The sequence below is a fragment of the Molossus molossus genome, unplaced genomic scaffold (assembly GCF_014108415.1).
Source record: "Molossus molossus isolate mMolMol1 unplaced genomic scaffold, mMolMol1.p scaffold_m16_p_4, whole genome shotgun sequence".
Taxonomy (NCBI): Eukaryota; Metazoa; Chordata; class Mammalia; order Chiroptera; family Molossidae; genus Molossus; species Molossus molossus.
Window position 1 is genome coordinate 76,436,563 of NW_023425377.1, and position 19,411 is coordinate 76,455,973.

Here is a 19,411-nt window from a genome sequence, read left to right on the forward strand (position 1 = left end):
AACTCTGTGGCACACACACAAAATATATTTTTTGCCAATCTGACCAAAAATAGGTATAATTTTGATTGATTTACAAAAATAATAACAATAATAGTAATCACCTACCTTTTTCGCTTCAAAGTGCTTGCCTGGCTGGTGTGGCTCAGTGGACTAAGTGTTGTCCCACGGACTGAGAGGTCACGGTTTGATTCCCAGTCAGGGCACTTCCCCGGGTTGCAGGCTCGATCCCCAGTAGGGGGCATGCAGGAGGCAGCCAATCTATGTTTCTATCTCTCTCACATTGATGTTTCTATCTCTCCCTTCCTCTCTAAAAAAATTAATAAAAACATATTTTTTAAATAATAATAATAAATCAGGTGCTTATAATTGTAGATAAGGATTTCTGGTACCAAGATTTAACCAATCAGACACAATCTTATTATGTGACATGACCGATGATATGCAACTCTATTATGACCTATGTATTTATGGTTCAAGACAGGGCGTTCACACCAGAGGACTATTGTTGTGCTGGCTGTGGTCATTTTTCATTTGACAATTTAAGAGAAAAGAGGTTGGTGTCCCTAACTAAAGAGTGAGGTATTACATATTTTTAAAATTCTTGTGGCACACAGTTGAAAATCACTGCATTAAGTAATAATTCTCTCCATTTCCCTTCCCCCAAGTCCCTGATTACTTCTAATCTACTTTCTGTCTCTGAATTTGCCTATTCTAGATATTTCATATAAATGGAATCATACTATATGTGACCTTTGTGTCTGGCTTCTTTCACTCAGCATAACATTTCCAAGACTCATCCTAATACTGAATAATATCTCACTGAATGGATATACCACATTTTGTTTATCCATTATCAGTTAACAGACATTTGGGTTGTTTCCACGTTTTGGCAATTGTGAATAATGTTAAAGTGAACACTGGCATACAAGTATCTGTTGGAGTTCCTCTTTTTAATTATTTGGGGTATATAGCTAGGAATAGAATTACTGGATCATATGGGAATTCTGTTTCCTGTCCCATCCCCCTACTTTCAAGTGACAATGGCATTGTTTATGGAGCCCTGGCCTTATGCCAGCACCATACTAGGACCCTTATCTGCATCAGCTTCTCAAAGCCTCTGGCAACTTCCTGCTGTATGTGCATTTATTACCTCCATTTTCCAGGTGGAGAAACTAAGCCTATGTAGGTCCTGCAACTTTCCCCAAATTTCACACCTAGCAAGAGGTGGAGCAGGGATTTGAACTCCAGAGGCTCTGCTACAGGCAGCCTTCCTCCCAAATCACATGGTGTGGTGGTTGGAGGTAGGATGGAAGGGAGGTGGGTAAGACCCTCCTTCCAAGAGTGCCATTCATCCAATAATTATCAAGAGTAGGTAAAATTCCTTACTTGGTAGTCCCCGCACTTGAATTCCATTGAAGGTTTAGTACTGTTTTGAAATGAACATCACTATTTTATAGGAGAAAGGAGAAGGCTGGTAGTATCTTATGGTAAGAGCAATGTACACCAAATTTCAAAATGAAAACAAAGCAAACAAGCAAAAAGAAGAAATCTTCTAAATCTTTGATTACATACTTTGATTATTTTCTGGAAATAAATTCCTAGAAAAAGAATTGCCTGGTCCAAATAAAAAACACCTCGCAGACCCTGGCCAGTTTGGCTAGTGGTTAGAGTGTCAGCCTGTGGACCAAAGAGTCACAGGTTTGATTCTGGTCAAGGGCACGTACCACGGTTACAGTTCGCTCCCCAGGGCTGGAGTCATTTGGGAGGCAACCAATAGATGTGTCTCTCTCACAATGATGTTTCTGTCCCTCTCTCCCTCTCCCTCCTACTCTATAGGTGAGGATTACAGAAAGAAAAAAAAAAAACAACCTTGCGGGCTTCTGACACTCTCTTAACCAGGCATATTTGATTGCCAGGAACATACACCTACTTGAACTAGCTCAAACTAAAGGTTTATTGAAAGGACACGGGCCTCAGGCAGGTGAGAGTGGAGCAACTTCGGGGTTCTCAGCAGCTAACCACCTGGTCTGTCAGTCTCTGTGCTCCCTCTGACGTGACTCCATCATCAATCAACTCAGTCAGTCTGTTTCAACTTTATCCCAGTTCTCAAGAAACGGAATCTGCTCGGTGTAGTCCAAGCCTAGCGAACTGGCTCCCCGGGGCCAGGGGGCTTCGCGAACCAGGTAGGAGCAGAGAGGCCCACCTGGAATCGGTAACTTCCTATCACATGAAGTGAATCTGAATAATAGTTTGAGAATAGAAATGTGTCTGTAGAGAAAAAATAGCCTCCTTTTCCTTTGCAAATGGACTGCCATTCTCAGAACATAGACTAACCAGAATTCTTGCGGTTGTGAGTGACAAAAACCCAGTTCAAACAGGCCTAAGCAGGAGTGTTGCGAGAATCATTAGCACCAACGTGTTAATAGTAAGAGCTGCATGTAACTGGAAAGTTCAGGGGCTGGATCCAAGAAGTCAACAGCGTCCAGGGGCTCTCTTCCCCTCTCTCTTCTCTGCTTTCTTCTGTAATGAAGTCGTTTGCAGGCTGCCCCTCTCCAGGGTAACGTGAGCCGGCTGCCAGCAGCTCCTGTCCGGGGCTGTACTTCCTTGGCAACCCCAGCAGGAAGAGGACCCCCCCTTCCCACCAATTCCAGCCAAAATTTAAGACTTGACTTCTATTGGGCCAACATGACTGAACCGATCACCATAGCCAAGGGAAAGGAATATTCTGATTGGTCAGGCTTAGGGGCTGGGCCTGGCGGGGACTGGGCGGTGGGATCAGCCTCATCTGAACCACAGACAGTGAGTGAGGAGTGAGTAGGAGAGGGGTGACTCCCAGAAGGAAAGTCATTGTGCTTTTGCCAAAAGAAGGGAGTGGGTGCTGAGCAGGAAACACGAACAGTATCACCACAGAAACAAAGTGGGGTTTGGGGTTGTTTTCCAGTACAGGCGACAGATGATTTTGAGCTATCCTGACTTTGTTGTCCTATTTCTCCCAAATGAGAAATGGGAGGTTTTGTGAGCTTGTTGGGAGAGGCCATCCTGTCCACCGGGACTTTCTGTGGCGACAGACCAACTATCTGTGCGGTCCAGGAGCTACAGTGTTGCTACTGAGCACTTGAAATGTGTCTAGTGGGACCAGGAAGCCAAGTGTTAAATTTTAATTACTTTTTATTTAAATAGCCACAGGAGGCGAATATTGGCTAGTGTAATTGGATAACACAGAATCCAAGCCTGCTGACTTCTGTTAGTGTTGTATAGAAACACCAGGTCTTCAGTGCATCCTGACTTCAAAAAAGAAATGGTTGCCCTTGTCTGCTGGTGGGGAAACTTTCTGCGTCTCAGGGAGTTTTTCCCGTGAGGGTGATGGGAGGCCTGCACTGTCCACTGGCCGGCAGGGAATGTGGCGCCTTGTGGTGAAATAACTGTAACATCTTTGTGACTCTAGAATCAAGGATCTTCCTTCCTTATCTCCAAAGTGCCTGTGTTTTACATGAAAAAAGCACTCTAATGAATAGGCCAGACCCTCTTGAGTTTAGCAAAAACTGAGGAGAAAGGGATTTGATTAACACACGATCTTTTCAAGTTGGCCCATTCTGCATGAATGAAGTGTGTTTTCTGCAATGGCGCCAAACCCAGCCTGGCCGGTTTACGTGATAACATTCTCCCCCTTGCGGGCAGCCCTGATTTGCCCCAGCCTGCCAGGAGAGCTAGCCAGGAGGGAAATTCTCAGGGGGTAATCTGGATTCTCATACAGACAGTGGCCCACCTGAGGAAGGAAAAAAATGACAAAAGCTTCCATTGTCCCAAGTAAGAGGATGTATTCAGTCCTGAGACAGAAGAGTGAGAGGTTTGGGCTGAGCTGGGTTGGGAAGACGGTGAGGAAGGGTGGAGTGACTCCAAGTCAAAAGGTCAGGGACAGAGAGGGGGTAGGGGGGAGAGTCAGTTGTAACAATGTCCAGTGATGACCTGCCATCCCAGCTCCAGCCTGTGCCAAAGGATGCCCTTGCTGCGTGGGGTAAAAGCAGGTTACAGAGCAATGTGTTCCCTGAGTAAAGACCCAATTTTGTTTTTCTCTTTGTCAACACGGAGACGAGAAACTTCTTTCTCCTTCTTGCTTAGAGGGACCAGCTAGGTAGCAGATATGATCTCTCTATCAGGGGTGGGAAACCTTTGTTTTGCCAAGGGCCATTTGGGTATTTATAACATCATTCTCAGGCCATACGAAATTATCAATTTAGAAGACCGGTTTGGCTCAGCAGTTAGAGCATCAGCCCATAGACCAAAGAGTCTCAGGTTTGATTCTAGTCAAGGGCACGTACTTCAGTTGCAGTTCAATCCCTGGCCCTGATTGGGGTCGTGCAGGAGGCAACCAAATGATGTGTCTCTCTAACGCTGATGTTTCTCTCTCTCCCTCTCTCTCTCTCTCTCTCTCTCTCTCTCTCTCTCTCTCTCTTTCCCCCTCCCACTCTACCTGAAAATCAATGGAAAAATATCCTCAGATGAGGATTTTAAAAAATTAGCCTACTATATTTGGTCAGGCTAATTTGGTGAGGTATGTGACACTAGCTGGTATTGATTTTGAGGGTCTTATATAGCCCGTGGGCCAGATGTTTCCCACCCCTGCTAGATGGAAGATTGGCGGTACAAAACGATGAGTTCTTAGTCCTCCCATTGAGATGGGGTGGGGGGGGGGGTCTGTTGTTTCCAATTGAATCTGGATGGGCTGGGACTGCTTGACCCAATGGAGTCTGGAGGAAGTGACACTGTGACTTCTGAGGCTGGGTCATAAAACATCATCCGCTTTCATTTATTTGCTGGAGCCCTCAAGCTTGGAGATGTGAGCTACCATGTAAAAAGTCTTACTAGCCTGAGGTTACCATGCTGGAGAGGCTGCATGTTGGAGCTTCAGTTGAGGGAACTCAGAGGAGCTCAGCCCTCCAGGTGTCTGAAGAAAGGCGCAGGACATGAATGTGGGCCTTCTGGACCAATACACCTGCTCTCTGAATGCTCCTGAGTGATCCCTGTTAGCACCACGTAGAACAGAAGAATCACCCAGCTGAGTCCTGCCTACATTGCTGACCCACAGAATCATGCAATTTAATACAATATAATATAATGGTTGCTGTATTCAGCCACTAAGTTTTGGAATAGTTTCTTACATAGTGAGAGATACCTGGAACAATGGGGAAATGATGTATATGTTTTTTTTTAGTAGGCTCTGGATGCCAACCACATAGGCTGAGCCAGGAAAGACATAGCAAGGTGAGATTGGGTGTGTAACACACTTCCTCAAATGACACACTTTCTGCTTGAGTTTCAAGGTGTTTTGATTCATAATGTCAAGATGATGGACAGAAACTGTCAGGTGTCTGGGGCTGGAAGATGGATTAGGGCTGCCAAGTTGTACAGCTCCAGCACTCAAAGTGTTATGGGAAATGTAGTTATACTGCCTGGAATGCAATCCTGGTCAGAACTGTTGAGCTGTGGGACCCAGAGACAGGTGATTTACCTGTGGTTAGCCTCGATTTTCTCAGCTATGACAGGGTTGATGGTAATGCCTACTTCATTGAACTACTTTAAGAACTTATGTAATATATACGCTGTCTACAAGAGATCCACCTCACAACAAAAGACTCACACAGGATGAAAGTGAAGGGATGGAAAAAAATTTTCCAAACAAATGGAAATGAAAAAAAGCGGGTGTAGTAATACTTATATCTGACAAGATAGACTTCAAAATGAGGGCCATAATAAGATACAGAGAAGGTCACTACATAATATTAAAAGGATCAATCCAACAAGAGGATATTACCCTGGTAAACATATACGTACCAAATACGGGAGCACCAAAATATATTTAAAAACTTCTGGAGGACTTTAAGGGAGAGATCAATAGCAATATGATTATAGTGGGTGACTTTAACACACCACGGACACCACTGGATACATCGTCTAGATAAAAAATTAACAAAGACATAAGGTCCTTACAAGATGAACTAGATCAGTTGGACTTCACTGATATTTACAGAACATTTCACTCCAAAGCTGCAGAATATACATTCTTCTCAAGTGCACATGAGACATTCTCAAAGATAGACCACATGTTAGGACACAAAGCAAGCCTCTACAAATTCAAGAAGACTGAAATCATATCAAGCATCTTCTCAGATCACAGTGGCATGAAACTAGAACTCAATTAAAATAAAAATATTCAAACACTTGGAGGCTAAATAGCATGTTATTAAACAACAAATGGATTACTAATGAGATCAAGGTAGAAATTAAAAACTTCCTGGAAACCAATGAAAATGAACACACAACAACACAAAATCTATGGGACACAGCAAAAGCAGTCCTGAGAGGGAAGTTCATAGCACTACAGGTCTACCTCAAGAAGCAAGAAAAATTCCTAATTTACTTTCTAACCCTACAACTTAAAGAACTAGAAAGTAAACAGAAAGAAAAACACAGAGCTAGTAGGAGGAAGGAAATAGTAAAGGTCAGAGCAGAAATAAATGACATAGAGACTAAAATAATTCAAAAGATCAATGAAACAAAAAGCTGGTTTTTGAAAAGATAAACAAGATCAATGGACATTTAGCCAGACTCACCAAGAAACAAAAAGAGAGAAACCAAATAAACAAAATCAGAAATGAAAAAGGAGAAGTAATAATTGATATCACAGAAATACAAAGGATCATCGAAACATACTGTGAACAATTGTACGCCAACAAGTTGAACAATCTAGGAAAAATGGACAAATTTCCAGAAACACACAGCCTCCCAAAATTGAACCAGGAAGAAATAGAAAACTTTAACAAACCAATAACAACAAAAGAAATTGAAGATGTAATTAAGAAACTCCCAGCAAACAAAAGCCCAGGCCTGGATGGCTTCACAAGGGAGTTTTACCAAACATTCAAAAGAGATTTAATACCCTTTCTCCTCAAACTATTTCAAAAAACCCAAGAAAATGGAACACTTCCAAACTCATTTTATGAGGACAGCATAATCCTAATTCCAAAACCAGATAAAGACACTACAAAGAAAGAAAATTACAGGCCAACATCCCTGATAAACACAGACGCCAAAAATCCTTAACAAAATATTAGCAAATCAGATCCAGCAATATATCAAAAAAATTATTCATCATGGCCAAGTGGGATTTATCCCAGGGATGCAAGGCTGGTACAATATTCACAAATCCATAAATGTGATACACCACATAAACAAAATGTAAGATAAAAACCATATGATCATATCAATAGATGCTGAAAAAAGCATTCAACAAAATTCAGCACCCATTTCTAGTAAAAACGCACAGCAATGTGGGAATAGAGGGATCATATCTCAACATAATAAAAGCCATATATGAAAAACCTACAGCCAACATCATACTCAATGGGCAAAAACTAAAAGCATTCCCCTTAAGAACGGGAACAAAACAGGGATGCCCACTTTCGCTGTTCTTATTCAACATAAGTCTTAGCCACAGCAATTACACATGAAGAAAAAATAAAAGAGATCCAAATTGGAAAGAAGGAAGTAAAACTGTCATTGTTTGCAGATAACATGATATTTTACATAGAAAACCCCAAAGACTCCACCAAAAATCTACTAGAGTTAAAAAATGAATTTGGCAAAGTAGCAGGATACAAAATTAACGTCAAGAAATAGATGGCATTCTTATACACCAATGATGAACTCACAGAAAAAAAAACTAAAAAAAGAAAAATCTCATTTACCATCACAGCAAAAAAATTAAGATACCTGGAAATAAACTTAACCAAAAAAGTAAAAGATCTATTTGCACAAAACTACAGGACATTGAAAAAAGAAATAGAGGAAGATATAAAAAAAGTGGAAGCACATACCTTGTTCATAGATTGGAAGAATTAACATCATTAAAATGCCCATACTACCCAAAACAATCTATAGATTCAATGCAATCCCCATCAAAATACCAACGACATATTTCAAAGAACTAGAACAAACACTCCAAAAGTTTATATGGAACCAAAAAGACCTTGAATAGCCACAGCAATTTTAAAAATGAAGAACAAAGTAAGAGGAATCACATTACCAGATATCAGGTTATATTACAAAACCACTGTAATCAAAACAACCTGGTACTGGCACAAGAACAGACAGATCAATGGAACAGAACAGAGAACCCATAAATTGACTTAAGACAATATGCCCAATTAATATTCGACAAAGGTGGCAAGAGCATACAATGGAGTCAAGACAGTCCCTTTAATAAATGGTGTTGGGAAAATTAGACAGCTACTTGCAAAAGAATGAAGCTAGACCACCAGCTTACACCATACATAAGAATAAACTCAAAATGGGTAAAAGACTTAAATGTAACTTGTGAATCCATAAAAATTCTAGAAGAAAATGTAGGCAACAAAATTTCAGATATCATACACAGCAGAATTTTCACTGATACCATACCTAAGGCAAGAGAAACAAAGTTAAAAATGAACACATGGGACTACATCAAACTAAAAAGCTTCTGCACAGCGAAAGAAACAATCATCAAAATGGAAAGGGAACCTACCACATGGGAGACCATAATTGCCAATGATGCATCAGATAAGGGATTAATTTTCAAAATACATAGAACTCAACAAAAGGAAGACAAAGAACCCAATTAAAAAATGGGCAGAGGACCTAAATAGACACCTCTCCAAACAGGACATACAAATGGCCAAGAGACATATGAAAAAAGGCTCAACGTCACTAATCATCAGAGAGATGCAAATTAAAACAACTATGAGATATCACTTTACAACTGTCAGAATGGCTGCCATCAACAAATCATCAAACAATACGTGTTGGTGAGGGTGTGGAGAAAAGGGGACACTAGTACACTGCTAGTAGGAATACAGACTGGTGAGCCACTATGGAAAATACTATGGTGTTACCTTAAATGGTTAAAAATTGAACTGCCATTGGACCCCATGATCCCACTTCTAGGAATATACCCTAAGAAGCCTGAAACACCAATCAGAAAGAATATATGTACCACTATGTTCATAGCAGCACTATTTACAACAGCTAAGATCTGGAAACAACCCAAGTGTCCATCAGTAGATGAGTGGATAAAAAAGCTGTGGTACATGTACACAATGGAATACTACGCAGCTGTAAGAAAGAAAGATCTCTTATCCTTTGAGATGACATGGAGGGACCTGGAGAGTATTATGCTAAGTGAAACAAGCCAAGCAGAGAAAGACAAATATCACATGATCTCACTTATTTGTGGAATATAATGAACAAAACAAACTGATGAACAAAATTGACCCAGAGACATAGAGGTAGGGTATGGACTGACAAACCCCAGAAGAAGGAGTGTTAGTGGGGAAGAGATAAACCACCGAACTTATATGCATGTATGCATGAGCAATGGACATAGACAAAAAAGCTGGGGAAGGGGTGGGAGGATGGGGAGGAGGGTGTTAATGGGGGAAAAAGGAGAAATATCTGTAACAAAAACAAATTAATAAAAATAATTTTTTTAAAAAAAGAACTTATGTAAAAGGCACTTGTCACTTGGCATTTGCAGTCCCTTTTTACATTTTGGGAATTCCTTGCTGTATCAGTCATGGAGGGTGGTAAGGAGCTTTATTCCCTCGGTTGCATTGGAAGCCAGATTTTTCCTCTGCCCATCTCCTTTGCAGCTAGAGGTTTTATATCATAGGCCATGTGACATAGGCTCAGCCAATCAGGTGCTCTTGTCCCAGACTTCGAACTAGGAGCTGAGGTACAAAGAAACCAAATGGAGAAGAATACTTTCTGGCACCACATCCGGCCCCCAAAGCCACGGTGGGGGCAGTGGCCAGCAGGGCCAGCACCTGTGGTTCTAGCTGCCTGTGTCAGTGGTGAGAGCAGGGAGCCCTCACCAGCCCGCTTCTGGGGTGTGGTTTTGATTGTGTTTCAGAAAGTAGAGTCTCCGGTTGTTTCTTCCCCTTCCTGACTCTGCTTCTTCTCCTTGGTGAGTCTGCAGCTACTTCACATCTTTCCATCAATTTCTTAACTAATAAATCAGCCCAAATGGGTGTCTATTGCTCACAGCTGAGATGCCTGACATTCTCTACATGTAACGTGAGTAGCACTGTACCAGGCACCGAGAAGGGCCTCAGTAAAAGTCCCTGTGACAATTGTCACCCTTCTCTAAAACAACAAAATTGGGATTGTTCAGGAGGAGATATGTGAGTGTGAGTTTTTGCCAAGCACATTGCTAATCTCTTAGTGGATCCACATAGTTACTTTTTTTTTAAATCCTCACCCCAGAATATTTTTTCATCAATTTTCCAGATAGAGTGGGAGGGAGAGGAGAGAGAGAGAAAAACATCGATGTGAGAGAGAGACATCAACTGGTTGCCTCCTGCACAACCCCAACAAGGGCCAGGGGTGAAACACAACCGAGGTACGCACCCTTGACCAAAATTGAACCCGTGACTCTGGTTCTTGGGCTGATGCTCTAACTGTTGAGCCAAACTGACCAGGTCCTCATAGTTACTTTTTACTTAAATTGAGTTCAGAGGGTACCTGTATTACCCTCTCCTTAAAAAACATATGCTGGAGTCCGAACCCCAGGACCTAAGAATGTGAGCTGATTTGGAGAGGTCTTTACAGAGGTAATTAAGTTAAAATGAAGTCATTAGGGTGGGTCCTGATCCAGTATGACCGGTGTCCTTATAAAAAAAAAATTTTTGAACACAGAGACAGACCCACATTCAGGGAAAATGGCATGAGAACGTGCTGGCAGAGATGGGGGTCCTGTACCTACAAGCCAAGGAATGTCAAAGCTTGCCAGCAAGCCACCAGCAGCCAGGAGAGAGACATGGACCAGATTCTCCCGAAGGGCCTGCCAACACCTTGATCTCAGACTTCTGGCCTCCAGAACTGAGAGACAATACATTTCTGTTGTTTAAGCTACCGAGTTAATATTACTTTGTCATGGCAACCTTAGCACACTAATAAGCGCCTTTCTTCAATGTTACTTAGTTGTTGTCAGGTGTGTGTGGGTGGGGGGAGGGGGTCTTTTCCCCCCCAATATTTTATTATAAAAAATTTCAAATACAAAAAGTAGAAAGAGTTGTGAACACCCATGTACCTAACAATCTACAATTAGCATTGTTATTTTGTGTGTGTGTTTGTTTTATTATATGGCTATCAATTCCTCCGTCCTTCTACCCACCTATTAATCCATCTCTTTTTTTCTTTATGCTCTTCAGAGTAAGTTGCAGGCATCACACACTTCACACTTAAACACTTCAACTTGTGTATCATTAACTAGAATTCAGTATGTGTTTTCCTTGTTTTCAGTGAAATTGAAATACAGTGACATGCACAAATCTTTTGTATATTATTTCAAGAGGTTTGGCAAATGCCTTGTAACCCAAACCCTTATCAAGGTTCAGACCATCACCAAACCCAGAAAGGTCCCTCATGTCCCTCCCAGCCCTGCTCTCCCAAGGGGACACTGCTGTTCTGACTGTTCTCAGTATAGCTCAGGTGAGCCTATTCTAGAGCTTCCGCTATATGGAATCACACAGTGTGCACTCATTTTGTGTAAGGCTTCTTTCACACAATATGATATTTTGTTTTGATTCCTCCTTTTTAAATATAACTAAAGATCATTTTTTTTTCCACTAAGACTGTATCTTGGACATAATTAAACTATATTGCCACCCCCCACCTAACTTACAGAAGGGTTAGTACAGTAAATGTTATAAAGCAGATAGGAACAGTTTTTAAAAGATTGGACCCAACATTAACTGACAAAGAAAAACTTCCTTCTAAATCAACTTCATAATGTTTAAGTTAAAAAAGAGAGAGAAAGAAAAAAGGGGGTGATGGAAATCCCGACTGAACAAGATCCTCACATTTCATCTAGCACATTTGATTCTGGCTAGAATGTTCCAAAATGGAAACAGAATTACTATAAAACAAAAACGTCCACTACAGATGCTGTCCACCCCTGTGTTGAAGGCCACTCCCAACCCACAATGCTTCCAACACAGCCATTTCCCAGCCTGTTGGGCCTGCCCACGAAAGGGCACGCAGATCTTCTCTTTAATCCAATCTTTGTTAGAAGGCTGGTATGTCTGGTATCAGCTCGGTAAACAAGACAGCTGAGGTCTGCCAGATCATCAATCAAATCAAACAACTGGCTGATATTGTATGTAATAGAGGGGCTGGTGGGATTCATTCTCTTCAGATGTTCTTCATACATTTCACCAGCGCCTTCCATGCGTTCATTCACTGATTCATCGTCAGCATAAGTTCTGCCTTCTGGCCTCTTGGGCTGTACCGGTAAAACGGTGTGAGACATCGCGGCAGCCACCGCCACCGCACACATGAGCTTTAGCCTCAAAGCTGCCAACAGCCTGTATTGATTCTTATTTTAAGACAGCCTTAAGACTTGGTCCGACATGTGCTAGCTGAGAAAAAAATAAATAACATAAACAAAACAATGACTAGTAATATCTATTCTACCTGCTGGGTGGTTGGGATACGATGTTGAACAGGGCACAGACCTACCTTCACGAAGGTCACAGGTACCCTGGCCACTAGGAAAGGAAAGAGTCAAAACAAAAAGTATAATTCTGAGTGATAAAGAGAAGAATAGAACAAAGGGAGTGGAAGTTTCTCAAACTTGGTTCCATCAGTATTATTTATTTGATTTTTTTCTTTGAACTCATTTATTTTATTTTACTGAATATGCTATTTCTGAAGTCACAGTGCCCTTACTAATTTTGTCAAGGGAGCAATGTGCCCAGCTAAAAATGCCTTCTCAGACTCCCACGTAGAGTGGTCAAGGAATTTAATTCTGGCTGATGAGATATAAGCAGAAGTCTGTTGGGTAAAGTTCCCAGAAAACTTTTTGCTTTCCTAATTAAAAAATTGATGATGATGATGATGATGATGATGACAGTGGTGGTGGTGATGGTGGTGGTGGTGATGGTTGTAGACAGACTCAGCTGGTACAGCCTTTTCCCTACCCCTCCTTTCCCTCTTCCTGCCTGGAATGAGAATGCAATGCCTGGAGGACAGCAATCCTCTTGAGGCCATGAGGATAAATGCCTCAGGCCAGGATGAAAGTAGGAAATTAGAAGGAGCCTGGCTTTTTTACAACATCCTTGGATAGCTGCAATGGCCTTGGACTGTTAATGTCTGAAAATCTTGTTAAGACAAAAAAAATTAACTTGTATAAGTCACTAGTTGAGTTTTCACTTATTTGAAACCAAATGCATCCCCAACTAATACATTTACGTTTGATGGTCTGCTTATTTTTTTCTAATTTGATTCGAGTAAACATACAATTATTCAAATAGAATTGCTCTTGGGTACCATCTGAAATTGACTCACATAAACCAGGGGAGTTTGACACTTTTAGAAACTCTGACCTAGTAGATCCTTACTTTGGTTGATCATTTCAGGAATTAATCAGATTTTCCTCCATCATCTTTCTTTTTACTCTTCACTACAATTCCATGCAGTAGACAAGACAGCTAATACTGTCCGCTTGTTACGACTGAGGGAACGGAGGGGCTGAGAGGTTTTAAGTGACTTGCCGAAGACCTTATAGATGGTGAGTGTGAAAGCCAGGAGGATATCCGCAAGTGCTTAAGCACCTACAGGTGCCAGGCACTGTGGATGCAATGGGGAATAAGTGTCCCTGTCTCTGCGGAGTGTCAGAGAAAGAGACAATTACACAAGTGACAACAACCAAATATGAGCAATGCTACAAAAGAGGAAATCCAGGGGCCTGGGGAATCATGAAAGGCGGTCTGTGTCATAATGTTGGTTACCCTAAGAGCACATCCTGGGGCAAGAACTTGAAAGCGAATAGATTTTGGGAAGTGATCCTAGGAAGTTCCAGTAGAGGAAGTTAGAGAAGAAAATATGTGCTAATAAAGGGTATGGTAATAAGTAAATTTTATGATGTGGCAACTGGGGCTCAACCCCCTGGAGAACAATGCAGAACACAATTCAGAGTTGCCTGATGAGGCATGAGAAGCTGGGGTATTTGTTCACACACACCCCTTTGTTGGTTGAGGGTAGCTCCTAGAAGTGTCAGCCCCCTGGCACTCTATCCTATCCATGCAATCCACGTGTGCCCTGGCTTCCAAAGCAAGGCCACCAGGCAGGCAGATGAAGAAAGCCTCGGCTTATACCAAAACTGTGTGCAGAAGACCCCTTCATGGGCCAAGGAGACATGCGTGTGTCCCAGCCACGACTGCCAAAGGACGTGAGCAGAATGGAACCTCTTTTTGCCACACAATGCTGCAATGTGACATGAATCAGTCTGTACAAGAAAGGCTGACGATGTAATCAAGTGCCTAAATACCTTGACAATGTAATCAAGTGCCTAAATACCTTGACATTTGACCTGCTGGCTCATTCACAAGGCCAATCCAGGTTGAACCAAAATGCCATTGTGAGACCTGAGGTTCAGGCAAAAACGAAACACAGCCCTTTCCAGAGGTCTCCTCAGGAACCTGGCCTTCCACGGGGGCCCAGGAAACCAGCAGCCTGTTTCCAGCTTCGCCTGGGCTTCCTGCGGTGCGTGTTTCTGTCCTCGCTGACACGCTGAAGGTTCTCCCCCAATTATTTTTTAGTTCCCCTGGCAGCGGGGTCGGTCTCCGCTGTCTCCCCTCCCCACACCCACGGGCGGATCTGTGTTGTAAAACGAGAGGCTCGGGAGTATGTCTGGCTGACGTCTGAAGAATGAGCAAAGAAGCACATGGGGAGGCTTACAAATCCCGTGAATCACACAAGGCCATTTGCAGCCCGAGATTTCCGCCCCACACCAGGCATTCCACGAGCAGTACTATGTTGCTGGTTTCGGGGCCATGCCGTCAACATCCGGCAATTTGTCATACTGCCTATGTGTGATGCAAGCGCCCAAATAAATGTTTTCTCAGGCTGCAGCAGTGCTGAGCAAGGGAGCACGGTGGCTCCCTCAGCCTTGTCTTCTCCGAAGGGCGGCTGCCTGGACTGCATAGGTTTTCAAATGTTTAACAGTGTTATTAAATCTCTTTGCTATCACTAGGCTGGCAAACCTCACACCCTCAACCTCATAAATACCCTAAGAGAGGCCTGATTTTTAAATAAAATTTTAAAAGTCACCAGATTTAAGTTGAATACTGGTGGATCTTAATGGATTCATTGAAGATGGGGCCCTGGTTCCCACCTTCTTCTGCAGGAGACCTGGGCTCCTCCCCATGGGTGGGGCCTGAGATCACATGATCCTGCCCTGGTTGGAGCTGATTGGTTCAGGAGGGGCTGCCTGGCTGCAGCTGGTCCAATCAGATTCTCCTGTCCATGAATGGGTGCTACTCAGGCTGTGCTGGTACCTTAAAGAAAGGAAACGAGGGGGCAGTGGGGAAGCCTTTTTGGGCCATGTGCCTGGAGAGGGAGAGAATCTGGGCTGCAGAAAGAGATAGAGAACGAATGAGAGAGAGAAAGAGAGGGGAGGACAGAGGGAAGAAGTATTAATGAATATGAATGAATTACCATCTTTGCCAACCTCTTGTTCTTAATCTCTCTCCCTCTTGAGCTACCCTCTTACCCATGTGTCTAAATTATTCTGGCCTGAAGGCTGTTTCTTGGCTGAAAGTTTGTGGTGAGAGAAAAGGAACCCATTCAAGATCTCTGGGTTAATCAGCCAAAAGATAGTATGACTGGACAGAATCTCCTTGCTTCCCAGTTGGGATGGAGACGGTAGAGGCCAATGCTCTCAGGACACCAGGAAGGGCAGCTGAAGGAAAACAGCCTTTGTGGCCTCTGGTAACCTCCAGTCCAAAACACTATGGTGTCTGAGGATCTGAGATGGCAGTCCAGCTCGTGGTTGTTCTATTAATTGGAACATTGAGGTCTTGCGTTGTTTTTCAAATACCAACTTTATATCCATGGGAGCTATCTGTTGTCTGACCTCCAGGACATCTCTTTTTTCTCCTCTGACAACAGCACCTTAATTTCCTTTGCAACACCACCCCTCTCCCACTCTTGGTCCAGGTGGTTTAGTTGGTTTAATAATGGTCTCAGGGAGGGACCTCTGTTTGATCTAATCTGGACCAATAAGAGGTGACCTGAGACTTTTACTGAAACTATTAGGAAAGAAATGTTCTTTTTCTACAGGAGTTGCTGAACTGGTAAATTGTTGGCCTGGAGCTGCTGGTGGGCACTTTTGCCGTTGCAAGAGGAGACCCAACAAAGAAGAAAGGAGAGGGAAGAGAGGAGAAGCAGGTAAAGAGATGAGTGAATGACAGTGAAACAGAGAGAAGGATTACGTCCAGATGACATAGTGTAAACTTGGATCCAGCCATGCCTGAAGTACTTCACACTGGAACTTCTCAGTTATGTGAGTCAAAAATCTCCTTTTTATGTAAGCCATTGATATTAGGGTTCTGACACTTGCAACCAAAGGAGTCATAAGTGATGCAGCATCTTATGCACCTTGAACCAGCACCACCTCCTTGAAGTTAATGAACTTCTTTTGGAATAACCAGAGAACAGAGGGTTCCCTGAAGAAGTTAGTGAAGATGGTGGTTGGGGGGATGGGTAGAGAACCAGTCTGGGTTATGTGATGTGAAACTAAACTTCCCTATGTCAGCAGGAAGCTCTCTCAGGGACCATGCTTGACCTCTTACATGTGTAGATAAATGCCCTACGGGTATACAAGCAGGTTCTCTTGGCCCTGAGGAATCTCATTTGCTATGACAGCAATAGCCAAGAAGACAGGGAAAAAAAAAAAAAAAAAAACCATGAAGGCATCTCAAGACCCAGGACTGAGCCTCGGAGGCCTCAAGCCTTGTGGTTGAGACAGACCTGGATTTGAATCTCAGTCCCACCACTTCCTAGCACTCTTTTTTAGGCAAGTCCCTTCACCCTTCTGAGCCTCAGTTCCCACATCTGTGAAATGGGATTCACCTAATGGGTATAAGGAGATAAAGTACCATCACCCTGGCTAGCTATGTAATTGGGGGGTACTAGAGGTGATTATAAATTGGAAAAAGATTAATGGATTTTATTTTAACAGTTATGTTTTTATTTTACTTTTATTTTTTTATTTTTTTATTCTCACCCAAGGATATATTTAATGATTTGAGAGAGAGAGAGAGAACATCAACATGAGAGAGGAACATTGATCGGGTGCCTCCCAGAACAGACCTGACTAAAGATCAAACCCACAACGTAGGTATGTGACCTTACAGGGAAGCGAACCCACAACCTTTTTTGTGTATGGGACAATGCTCCAACCAACTGAGCCACCCGGCTGGACGTTAGGTTTTTATTTTTAAGGTTACTGCTTTTGGCAAGTGGCATGTATATTTTCCATTGATGGCAGTAATCTAAAGTTCCTTTTCCAATCAAATTTATTGAAGTAGAAAGGGAGCCAATTTAAAGAAAAATATTAGGTCAAAAATAGTACAGCTGGAACTTCCAAAAATTGTGAAGGGACACTCTAATGACTGTGGTTGCTGAATAACACCTGATGCCTGGCACAGAGTAGGTGCTCACTAAAAGTGTGTAGATTGAGATGGGACAGCATTTGTCCCTGGCTGCAGGCAGCTGGGTCATGACTGGATGGAAACACATGAGAAGTAAGATGCCAGAGGTATGTGACCTTGTGGAGTAGATGCTCTGCTGCCTGATAAAGGGCCAGACACATGCTAGGTGACTCAAACGGTCCTTACGGGGAAGCATGAATCTCTGAGGAAATGATTCTGAGATAAATCAGCCCAGGGAGCTTTGCAGCAGTGAATTCTAAACCCCTCTTCAGGTCCGGAAGGCTTCCCACCTCAAATGCCTGACTCCCTCACAGCTGTCATCACACTCAGCACACAGAAGAAAGAGGGACCAGTCCTGCAAGATGAGGGCTTTTGGCTGCCACAGGAGGCCACAGAGACTGAATGACTGTGGCCAGGTCGTCTTCCCTCTGGAACTTGAAGACATAATCTTCCCTCGAGGGGAGTTGAAGGGGTCCCACACATATATGGCAAGTTAATAAAGCTGGAAGTAAGTGAATAAGGATCCTGGGACTGGTGCCTCACTGGAGTGGGCATGTGGCCCACCCAAGGCGATAAATTCACTGAGCTGCTTCACAGATCACATGAAATCCTGTATGTAAGTGCTTGTGCCTGGCACCCAGATGGTGCCCAAGAAATGGTAGCTGCCATTAATGTTATTTGCCAGCCTAAACGGGAGTCCTGAACGAAAGATGGCCAAGTCCCAAGAAAGTTGAATGACCTGTCAATTTCCTGACTCCTGCTCACAAAGAACCCTGAGCACAAGAGCCAGATGTTGGGAAAAAAACATTGTGCCAGGTTCCTTCCTACCCTAAGACTTTTGCCTGGAATGTTCTCTTACCCACCTATCCCTGAATGCTTTGCCCTTTACCCTCTCAACTTCTACTCACCCTTTGGAGTTAACACCTCCTCCAGGAAGCCTTCCTGGCAGGATCCAACATTCCCTACTGTAGCCCCAACATTTGAATAGTTCCTGCTATATAGCGGGTGCTCAGTAAATGTTGAATGAGTGAGAGACTATCTTTCAAGACAGTCCATACACGCTCTACTAGAAATACTTTGGGTTCAAGTAACAGTAAATTCAGCTAACTTAGCCAGAAATAAGCTTGGCAAACTAAAGCCCACAGGACAAATTTGGCCCTATGTGAATTTTTTTTTTTATTCTCACCAGAGAATATTTTTCTATTGATTTTTAGATAGAGTGAAAGGAAGGGAGAGAGAGAGAGACAAAAAAACATCGATGTGAGAGACACATCAATTGGTTGCCTCCTGAACAACCCTGACTGGGGCCAGAGGTCAAATCTGCAACCCAGGTATGTGCCCTTGACCAGGAATTGAACCTGAGACCTTTTGGTCTGAGGGCCAATGCTCTAACTGTTGAGCCAAACCAGCCAGGGCCCTATGTGAATTTTTGAAAATAAATTTTTATTGGAACATAGCCACACACATTTGTTAACATATTGACTATGGCTGATTTTCTGATAAAGCAGCAAAGTTGAATCATCACGACAGAGACCATATGGTCTCCAAACTTAAAATATGTTCCTTTATAGAAAACATTTGCCAAGCTCTGGCCTAAACAAACAGGTTGGTTTTTCTCATATAACAATAAATCTGGAGAGGAAGGCTCCTAGGGTTTGTGTGGTGACTGAGAAATACTCAAAGTACCGGGCTAGTGTCTTTGTTATTTTTTTGGCCCTCTCCTCATGGTCACAAGATGGCTGCCAAAGCTCCAGGCATCACATCCTCAGACAACTGCATACAGAGAAGGAAATAATCATAGCCTTAGAGCAGAAAGATTCTTTTATAACATGCTGTCCTCTTCTGGGGAAGAAACACTTTCTCGGAATCCCCCAGATGTT

General features: G+C 42.8%; 1 pseudogene; it reads right to left on the reverse strand.

The window, feature by feature from the left end:
• Positions 1-11,532: 11,532 nt before the first annotated feature.
• LOC118643885 lies at positions 11,533-12,346 on the reverse strand (annotated as a pseudogene).
• Positions 12,347-19,411: the final 7,065 nt, after the last annotated feature.